Below are 11,162 nucleotides of genomic sequence, written 5' to 3' on the forward strand. Positions count from 1 at the left end.
AGAAGATTGAATCTAACAATGAATGAAGTGGTGCAAAAAAAAGTGCTGAAGTTGTGGCAAGCAGGGGTGATCTACCCAATCTCAGACAGCCCTTAGGTGAGCCCAGTGCAAGTATTCCCCAAGAAGGGAGGAATCACTGTTGTGTCAAATGAAAGAAATGAATTCATACCAACAAGAACAGTGACTGGATGGCGCATGTGCGTATATATATATATATATATATATATATATATATATATATAATATAGGAAGCTCAATGAAGTCACAAGAAAGGACCATTTTCCTCTGCCCTTCATGGATCAAAATACTACTATTTCTTGGATGGATACTCAGGCTACAATCAGATTGTAATGGACTCTAAAGACAAAGAAAAGACTTCCTTTACTTGCCCTTATGCTGTCTTTGCATATAGGAGAATGCCCTTTGGATTGTGCAATGCACCTGCCACATTCCAAAGGTGCATGCTATCTATATTCTCTGACAAGATTGAAAGGTTTATTGAAGTTTTTATGGATGATTTTTCTGTATTTGGTGATTCATTTTCTAAATGCTTGCACCACCTTGCTTTGGTGCTAAAGAGATGCCAAGAGACCAACCTAGTTTTGAACTGGGAAAAGTATCATTTTATGGTCACCGAAGGGGTGGTCCTTGGCCACAAAATCTCTAAAAAAGGCATAGAGGTGGACAAGGCTAAGGTGGAAGTGATTGAGAAATTACCCCCACCTTGCAATGTCAAAGAAATTAGAAGTTTCTTGGGGCATGATGGGTTTTATAGAAGGTTCATTAGAGACTTTTCAAATATTGCCAAACTTTTAAGTAACTTGCTTGTATCTAAAGTACCTTTTATCTTTGATAGAGAATGTATGCAAGCCTTTGATGAGCTTGAAAGCAAACTCTCCTCTGCACCTATTATAGCACCACCTAGCTGGGATTTACCTTTTGAATTGATGTGTGATGCATCACACTTTGCTATTGGTGCTGTTTTAGGATAGAGGAGAGACAAGCTAGTGCATGTCATCTATTATGCTAGCAAGGTTCTTAATGAGACTCAAAGGAACTACACCACCACAAAAAAGAACTCCTTGCTATAGTCTTTGCATTTGATAAGTTTAGATCATATCTCATTGGTTCTAAAGTCATTGTGTTTATTGAGCATGCAGCTCTTAAATATTTACTGACCAAGCAAGAATTTAAGCCTAGATTGATAAGATGGATCTTGCTACTCCAAGAGTTTAATATTGAGATTAAGGATAGAAGTGGGGCAAAGAACAAGGTGGCAGACCACCTATCAAGAATCCCAAATGAGGAAGATGAAGCACACAACCTTGTAGTGAATGAGAGCTTTCTGGATGAGCAGTTGATGATGATCTAAGAAGCCCCCCGGTTTGCGGATATAGCCAATTTCAAAGCTATTGGAGAGCTACCTTCCAACATCAACAAACACTTGAAAAGGAAGCTCATCAATGATGCCAAGCACTACATTTGGGATGAGCCTTACCTCTTCAAGAGGTGTGCTGATGGGATTTTAAGGAGATGCATCTGAGGAAGGACAAGAGGTCCTTTGGCACTGCCATGATTCTACATATGGAGGCTATTTTAGTGGAGAAATGACTGCAGCCAAGGTGTTGCAATGTGAATTCTTTTGGCCTACAATATTCAAAGATGCAAAGGAGTTTGTGACAAGGTGCAATGAATGTCAAAGAGCTGGCAACCTACCCAAGAAAAATGAAATGCCACAGAGATTCATCATAGAGTTGGAGTTATTTGATGTTTGGGGATTGATTTCATGGGACCATTCCCACCCTCATACTCAAGCAACTACATATTGGTGGCTGTGGATTATGTGTCAAAATGGGTCGAGGCCATAGTTACTCTAACAAATGATAACAAAGTGGTGATTAATTTCTTGAGGAAGAATATATTCAGTCGGATTGGGGTTCCAAGAGCTCTTATAAGTGATGGAGGAACTCAATTCTGCAACAAAAAACTTGAGACACTCCTCCTCAAATATGGTGTCAAACATAAAGTAGCAACCCTATACCATCCACAAATCAATGGTCAAGTTGAAATTTCAAATAGAGAGCTCAAGAGAATCCTTGAGAAGACTGTTGGGAACTCAAGAAAAGATTGGTTCAAGAAGCTAGATGATGCATTATCAGCTTATAGAACATCTTTTATGACACCTATTGGCATGTCTCCATACCGATTGGTGTTTGGTAAAGCTTGTCATCTACCAGTGGAGCTTGAACATAGAGCATTTTGGGCTCTAAAGATGTTGAACTTTGATAATCAAGCTTCTGGAGAAAGAAGGTTGTTGCAACTCAATGAGTTAGAAGAATTCAGAACGCAAGCTTATGAAAATGCTAAAATTTATAAAGAGAAAACAAAGAAATGGCATGATCAAAAGCTGACAAGAAGAGAGTTTGTTGAAGGTCAAAAGGTGCTGTTGTACAACTCAAGGCTCAAGTTTTTTCCAGGGAAGCTAAAATCAAGATGGTCTAGACCCTTCACAATTATCAAAGTCTCTCCTTATGGTTATGTGGAGCTTATAGATGAGAAAACTCAGAGGACTTTCGCTGTCAATGGCCACAGACTCAAGCAATACTTAGGAGACTCACTGGATGAGCAAATAGTGAACCATAACCTCAGCCGAAGAGGGAGAACCATCAAGCTAGTGACGTTAAAGAAGTGCTAGTTGGGAGGCACCCCAACACTCATATCCTTTCAATTTCAAGCTTTCTAGTGTAGCTTATGTTTAAGTCACTTTGGTTGATTGATTTTCAGTTCAGTTACTAGTTGTTTAGTTGATAGTTTCTTTGATTTGAACTCCAAAAGTTTTTCTAGTTGCTGGAAGTGCAATCTTGCATGTTACATTATATGATGATGTTAATTATATTGAGAAGCTAGCTAAAGAACTAAGTTTGGTGTGGCCACCAACCCACTTAATTTTTGGATTTATAGCAATTTGATTAATTTTTAAGAGTAAGCCAAAAATTTAAGTTTGGTGTGGCCACCATCATGAGCCAGTTACTAGATGCAAAGAACCTAAGTTTGGTGTCCAAGAGACATACAAAATGAATACCATTCAAGAGGCTAGGCTGTTGGAAGCCAAAGGACACCCCAACATAAGAAGGGATCTATACATTGAAGCTGCACCATAATGAGCGAAAGGTTGGTGAGTCCCATGTTGAAAATCTACTTTCTAAAATTACTACTTAGTGTTCCTTTTAGTCAACTATTTGTTTAAGAATTCTGCTATAAGTCCTTTAAGTTCCCAGTTTTTATTTTGAGGAAGAAAATGTCTTTTGTTAAGTTTTTACTTCATCAGTAAAATTTGTTGTTTCCATAAAGAGTCAATGATGAGTTGTTGAAAAACAAGAGTAAGAGACTAAGACCCAAGTGAGCTAACTCAGATTAAGAGATGAGGAACAAGTATGGAATCATGAATAAAAATCTGGAAGTAAGTAATTCATAATGAACAATTAGACATAGAGGACATAACAAGTAAATGCCAAGGATGACCCTTTAATATCCATAGAACCAAGAAGTAGTAAGCAAGACCCAAGGCTCTGAGCATCAACAACTAGGATAAAAGAAAAGAAGCAAATAGCTCAAAGAGCCAAGATCCTAGTAGATGCTTGTGGTGAAGATGTGTCAAGAAGAGAGACCTGAGCAAGTAAATTTTTAGGGGTATTTCAACACCTAGTACCCTAAAACCAACTGGTTTGGGAGTGCTGAGTGAAAGCTTAACCTAAAGGGTCACCTTGAGACAAAACACTTAGAGTCGTGGTCAATCAAAAAAACAAAAGAAAAATGAAAGGAGAAGAGAAATCCAAAGAAAAATAACAAATCTTACTACTTCAAAGTGACAATCAATAGAAAGGGCTCTAAAAGCAGGCACTTAAAAGGGCTCTCAAAGGTTTGAAAGTTCATCTTGAGATGAAAGCAATAAGAAAGTTCATGCATGATTTGATACTTAGTCTATATCTTTAATTATGAATATAGTCTCTTAAGGGTCAAGTTTCAATCAGTTAGAACAATTCACATTGATTTGCTTGGGGACAAGCAAAATTTAAGTTTGGTGTTGTGATGACTTACGTCATTTACATATTTCTCTTATCTAAAAGGACCATACAATTGGTAAAATCTCATTCAAGTGATGCAATTATATGAACTATATGATGAATTTTTGGGACATTTCTTTGAAATGAGTTTTGCTTGAATTTCAGGTAAAAAAAATAATAAAGGATGAAACAGGGGAGCACAACAAAGGATGAAATAGGGGAGCACCTCTGGCACTGCGTTTCTTGCAAGGAGCGCTCCTTCACCAACCCATGACAGCGCTACGCTCATTTGAAGAGCACTACGTTCTCCCGCAGTACGATACATGCACGGGAGGTGCTACATTCTTCACCCAAGAGCACCTGCAATAGTTTTAAAAGTTGGAAAAAATTCGGCTAGTGATGCGTACGCGTGGGTGACGCGTACGCGTGGAAGTGGCATTTTTGAAGGCACCTCAAAGATCCACCACTAAGGCGTACCAAGCACCAAACGCCAAACCCCTCCTCTAGAAGGCGAGGAGCATCATTAAGATTGATGAACAAGAGAAGGATAACCCTACGAGGGAGTCTACTAGGTTTCCCAACCATTATTGCGAGCTCATGTTCCCCCTTGTGACTGAATGGAACTATCACCCTGAACCTCTTTCCAACCCTCCGGCTCACGTGGTTCAGTTTGTGATATCCCGCATTGAGCGGCGACAGTGCGGATTTCTCATGAGACGACCGCAGGAGGCAAACCTCTCATGGGTGGTGGAGTTCTACTCCAACTACCACTCACCTTCTCTCACATCCGTATGTGTGCGCTGGAAGCAAGTTCCCGTCTCAAAGGAAGCTATTTCAAGGAGTACTCAAGACCAGACCATTGCCGGATGGGATAGACGCTTACCAAGAGGTCTTGAAGCAGCGTTGTGAATTTGGTTTCAATTTCGATTGGGATGCCGTTCTCCGGGTAATTGCCATACCAGGGGCATTTTGGATCCAAGGGAGAATGAGACCCCGGCCCAAGGGCATTAATGCACGTGCTTCCAAGCATGGGCCCAAATTTTATCCCATTATGTGCTTCCAAGCACCCATGGGTCATCTATCACCGTGGAGCTAGCCTTGTTGGTTTGGTGCATACTTACCTAGAAGCCGGTCAATGTCCCTCTTCTCATTCGATAAGCCATGGGTCGTGTCCATGCTAGAGGAAACCTACCCTTCTCGGCTTTGGTGACCAAATTAGTTGCTGCTGCTGGGGTCGCTCGGGAGACTAAAGACCGGAAGGCACAAATTCCGGTGGATGGCGATATCGTCCCAACCGGAAAGTATCTCAAGCCTCCGGCAGACAACGGAAACCTTGACATAACTCTTCTTGTGGACATTCCCACCGCTTCATCTGTACCACCTATATCATCCCACCAACTCCTTGAGGATCTCCATAAGAAGATGGACCGATACGAACGGCGGAACCAATGTCGGTTTGCTTACATAAAGAAGCTTTTGAGTTGTGTGACCCCACCTATGGAGGAACCGGAGATTTCCACTTCCACCTCGAACTTCAGCGAAGATATCATGGATGGAATGGATAACGGATGCTCCAAGGTCGATCGCCCCTTGCGCCTCACCAATAGTACCGAGGACAGTGCTAATTCTTAAGTTTGGGGAGGTCGTTCGACCGGTCTCCGTAGGTAACACCCAAATAAACCTTGATTTTCTTTAGGTAATTAGGATAGATTTCATGGTTAGGTTTTTCTTTTGGACGCCTTTTGCATGATTAGTTATTTCTTATTAGGTCTACTTGTTTAGTGTAATGATTCTCTTCCCAAGAAACTAAAATTTTTGGGCAACCCTACCAATTTGAAAAATTTTTGTTGCTAAACTTGCTTGAGGAATGTATTTTGGAACATGGTTTTAGAGTTGAGAACACAAGCAAGTGAGACTTGAGCCAATTGCGTGGTTACATCTTATAACCACTTATCTTCCTTCTTGTGTGCATTGTTCTCCTTCTATCATTGTAATCCTTGATTTGCTTGACTCTATATATCCATTATTGTGTGTATGAATGAATGTATGTGATTAAGGCCATCATTTCGCTTAGCCACTTATCCAAAAAGCCTTACCCCACAATAACCTTTGTTAGCCAAATTTGAGCCTACGCTTAACCCACTTGTTCTTAATTTTAGCACATTACAAGCTTAAGGCGGAAAACTATAAATGTCCGTATTTGAATCTCTGATTAGCTTAGGCTAGTATGTGTGTCACTCAAGTGTGGGAAACGGGGGACATTGGTTGAGGTAAGAACATGTTTTTGTTTTTTATGGAAAATATTGGGGAGTGGGTACATACTCATGTGTCTATTGTATATGTAAACTATATGCATTGGTCTTTTGTATATAAGTACATCAAAAAAAAGAAAGAAAAAGCGAAAATAGGAAAACAAAAAGAAAAGAAAAAGGAACAATGAAAAGAAAAAATATATATATAGAAAGAAAAGAAAAAGCAAAAGAAAAAAAGAAAGAAAAAGGGGACAAAATGCCCTAAAGTAGGATTCAATAACAATCAATGCATATGTGTAGTGAACAAAGAAGAATACATGAGTATGTGGAAAAGTAAGGAATGGATAGTTGGGTTAGCACTTAAATGTATAGGTTATATATAGGTTAGGTGGGACGCTTAGGTTAATCAAAGATTCAAATTTTAGCCTACTTATTCGTATATATATATCCCTACCTTGACCCTAGCCCCATTACAACCTAAGAAAAGCACTCATGATATGTGTATGCATGCATAGAATAAATGTTGATTGTTAGAGGAAGAACGAATTTTGGAAAGCATGAAATAGAGGAGAATTGAGTGATCAACCCTATACACCGAGCGGATAGAGTGTAAACACTTCCGGTGAGGGTTCGAGGCTCAATTCCTTGTTCCCGGCTCTCACGAGCATTCTTCATGCAAGTTATGCGCACTTCACTTTGATAATTGGAATTGGTAGAGTTCATATATTGTTTATCATTTTGCCCTGCATGCTTGTATATGTTCTTAGAGGATTGGTTTGCTTTTAACCAAGTAGATAGTAGCATTCATTTTAGTTGCATTCATATAGGTAGATTGCATCTTATAAATCCTATTCTCTTGTGATTCTTTGGTCTTTGGCTTTCTTTTAAGCATGAGGACATGCTTGATCTAAGTGTGGGGAGGTTGATAAACCCCGTTTTTAAGGTTTAACTAGTATGGATTTTGAGGGTTTTTATCAATGTTCCTTCACACTTATTCATAGAAAATGTATGGTTTTGTGTTTCCTTCTCGATTTTGCTTCATGGATGAAAACATGCTTCTTTTGCACTAAATATGCCATATTTGAATCCTCTCCTATTACCATTCGATACCGTGATCCGTTTGTTAAGTGATTTCAGAAGTTATAGGGTAAGGATGGCTTAGAAGAGAGAAAGAAAGCATGCATGAAAGGAAGGAGCATGGGAAATGAAGCTTGGGAGTTTGAGCAGCGACGCGCATCTTACGCGTACGTGTGGATGCGGGCTACTAGATCGGCACGCGGAAGCCAAAGCTAGAAGCCGGCGCATTCGCACGGCTGGGCCAAAACCTCATGGACGCGCACGCGTGCTTGACGCTTGTGCGTAGATCGTGAAAACCCAGGGACGCACACGCGTGCTGTACGCGTACGCGTCGGTGCCGGCACGTGATTTTTTAGTGAAAACGTGCTGAGCAATTTCATAGAAGCTGTGTGATGCCAGGGCATCTTAGGCTAGTTTCACTACCCTTTTTCTTTGTTTTTAATATGTTTTATGCACTTTCTTGAGTTATAAGTAAGGAATTGGGATAAAAATTCATGCATGCCTATAATCACCTAACCATGGTTAATTTGATGCAATTTCATGAGAATTATGCTATAATTACTTGTGTGCTAAGAATGATAAGAATTATTATGACTTTAGCAAAGCTTTGATGCATGTATTGGTTGATGACAGGTGAAGAAAGGCATAGAAGAAAGTTGAAGAAGGATCCTAGAAAAGATGAAGAAGAAGCAACGTTGGTGGCCAAGTTGGACCACCAACGTTGCCTCAAATGTTGAAAGGGAGGCAGAGTAATTCTCTGCGTAATTTGCTGGTGCTCACATTGGAGGGAACGTTAGCCAGCCAACGTTACCCCCAACATTGTGAATAAATGAGCTTTCTGTACGCATTGGAAATTCTGGCAATCCACGCGCCGCGTAGTTGACGCGTACGCATGGATGGGTAACGTTGGACCCAAACGCTACCTCCAACGTTGGTGGCCAACGTGCGCAATTGTAATCTCCAAAGTCTGAATTTGAAAATGCGCAACGACGCGTACGCATCCATGTCGCGTAAGCGTGGGCCTAACTTTTGAGATTTTCGCACACGCGTACAGCACGCGCATGCGTGGGTTGGCCAACATTGGAGGGAACGTTGCCAGTCCAATACTGAGGCCAACGCTCTTCTACATGTTTTGAAATCTGGAAATGGGATTTTTGCATCCACACGCACGCGTGCAGCACGTGTACGCATGGATGTGCATTCTGACCCCATAGGCGCGGACGCGCAAGGCACGCGTTCGCGTGGGTAGAAGAACGTTGGTACTCCAACGTTGAGTCAAACACCAACGACAGCAAATTTATCTGGTTTTTAAGAAAAGCGTTTGAGTCAACGTTGGCCTTCAAACGTTGACTCCAACTTGAAGCACCAGAACTTGCAATTCAAACAGATCTCTTCTCAACAGCAGGGGAAACCAATTGGAGCCATTTCAACCCAATTCCATCAAGGCCAAAAGCCCAATTCAGAGATTGAAGATCAATGGAAGAAAGTGTATAAATAGCTTAAAATTTAAGTTAGAGAGAACTTTCACTTCACTTTTTACTTTTCGGTTCATTTTAATTCAGAATGTACCTTTCAATTCCATTTTTCATTTTGAGAGCTATGAACAACTAAACCCTTTCATTGGGTTAGGGAGCCTTGTGTAATTCAATGGATCAATATTAGTTTTCATTCATCTTCTTCTTTCTTTTCTCTTGATTTTGATAGAAAGCTTTCGTTCTTCATCCAACTGGATAGTTGTCTTGGGAAAGAAGCTATTCATAATTAGATCTCCTCTGAACCTTGGAAGCGGAATGAGGAGATCATGCTAGAAATGCTTTCTCACATTGGATTAGAAATGCTTTCCTACCAATACTTTGATCTATGAATTTATGTGGTAGAATTAGTGACCGATCTTCATCTCTTCCCATGAGCAGTTAAATCAAGGAATTGGGCAATTGTTCATGCTTAGAGAGATTAGATTGCCAAGAAATTGGGATCTAATCACCTAATATTGCCAAGAAGATCAATGAATGCATTGATTGAGGAAGAGATGAAAATGAACTTGATCCGGAGAATTATCACATCTCCTGACCCCAATGAACTCCCACTTCTGAACTTACCCATTTTTTTATATTCAGTTCTTTAATTTCATGCTGAATTCCCATTCCCATTTAATTTCATGCAATTTATGCTTCTGTCATTTAATTTCTTGCAATTTAAGTTTCCCGCCAAATTTACATTATGCTATGCTCAACCAAATCTGATTTCGCTCAACTAGCACAATTCTCCAATTAACATTGATCAACCAACCAATCCCTGTGGCATTCGACCTCACTCTACAGTGAGTTTTTACTTGACGACAATCTGGTACACTTGCCGGTAGAAAATTGTTGTGAGACAGTTTTCGAGTGAATCAAGTTTATGGTGCCGTCGCCGGGGATTGGTTTCGTATTGAAAATTATTAAATTGGAGGATAACTAGATTGAGCACATTTCTTTTCTTTTGATTAATTGAATTTTAATTCCAGTTGTTCATTTATGTTCTCTGCAATTTTTAGTTATTTTTTTTTAATTTCTCTTTACTGCTTTACTTTCCAACAAAACTAACCCACTAACTCATTAACTGTTTGATTAATTTCCTCAATTGCTCTAACCATACTTTTTCATTAATTGTGAATCCTTCATTTGCTGGTTGCTGCTCGTTGTGCTACTTGTATGACAGGTAGAAGAGAGGTTTCAACCTCCTTTCACAGTGAACCGGAAAGAACATTCCTGAGATTAAGAAGGGAAGCAAGAGGAAAGAGTGTTGTTGGTGCAGAAGAAAAGGAAGAAGACTTAGATATAACCATGGAGGATGATATGGAAAACCATCATGAAGGAGAGGTGAATAATCATGCCAGAAGAGGTGCAGCCAACCCTGCTGGACAAGAGAGGAGAGTTCTGGGATCATACATCAATCCAAACCCAGGAAACTGTGGTAGCAGCATTCAAAAGCCAACTATCCATGCTAATAATTTTGATTGAAGCCTCAGCTCATAACTCTAGTCCAAAACAACTGTTCTTTTGGAGGAAGTGCCCAAGAGGACCCTAATGAGCATCTCACTAAATTCCAAAGGATATGTGACACGGCTAAATCTAATGGTGTTCATCCTGACACCTATAGATTGCTATTGTTTCCATTTTCTTTGAGGGACAAAGCTTCAAAATGGCTGGAATCATTTCCAAAAGAAAGCTTGACAACTTGGGAGGATGTAGTGAATAAATTCTTAACAAGGTTCTACCCTCTACAAAAAGTAAACAAGCTGAGAATGGAAGTGCAGACATTCAAACAACAGGATGGTGAGACTATTTATGAAGCCTGGGAGAGATTCAAAGATTTGACAAGGAAATGCCCCCTGATATGTTTAATGAGTGGGTGCAACTTCATATCTTTTATAAAGGGATGAATTGTGAATCAAAAAAAGCTGTAGACCACTCATCTAGAGGTTCCCTTAACAAGAAGAAGATCATTGAAGAATCTATTGATTTTATAGAAACAGTGGCTGACAATGAGTATTTTTATGCCTCAGACAAGAGCAACAACAGGGGGAGTCTTGGAATTAAACCAGATGGATGCAATCCTGACCCAGAAGAAGATGATCACCAAGCAACTAGCTGAATTGACTAAGCAAATAGAGAAGAATCAGGCTACAGCCATCCACACTCAACCATCATCTCAAGGAGAGTTGGAAATAGAAGAAGGAGTTAATTGGGAGGAAGCTAATTACCTTGGAAATTCATCTAGGCAAGTT

The 11,162-nt window shown here is 40.0% G+C and overlaps 1 non-coding gene across 1 annotated transcript; it reads right to left on the reverse strand.

Annotated features, from left to right (window-relative positions):
- Positions 1–10,670: 10,670 nt before the first annotated feature.
- LOC148580691 (small nucleolar RNA R71) lies at positions 10,671–10,777 on the reverse strand. Its single transcript, XR_015896047.1, has one exon. It is a non-coding gene; the product is annotated as a small nucleolar RNA R71 (small nucleolar RNA).
- Positions 10,778–11,162: the final 385 nt, after the last annotated feature.

This window comes from Arachis ipaensis, chromosome B10 (assembly GCF_059453495.1).
Source record: "Arachis ipaensis isolate K30076 ecotype BB chromosome B10, ASM5945349v1, whole genome shotgun sequence".
Lineage (NCBI taxonomy): Eukaryota > Viridiplantae > Streptophyta > Magnoliopsida > Fabales > Fabaceae > Arachis > Arachis ipaensis.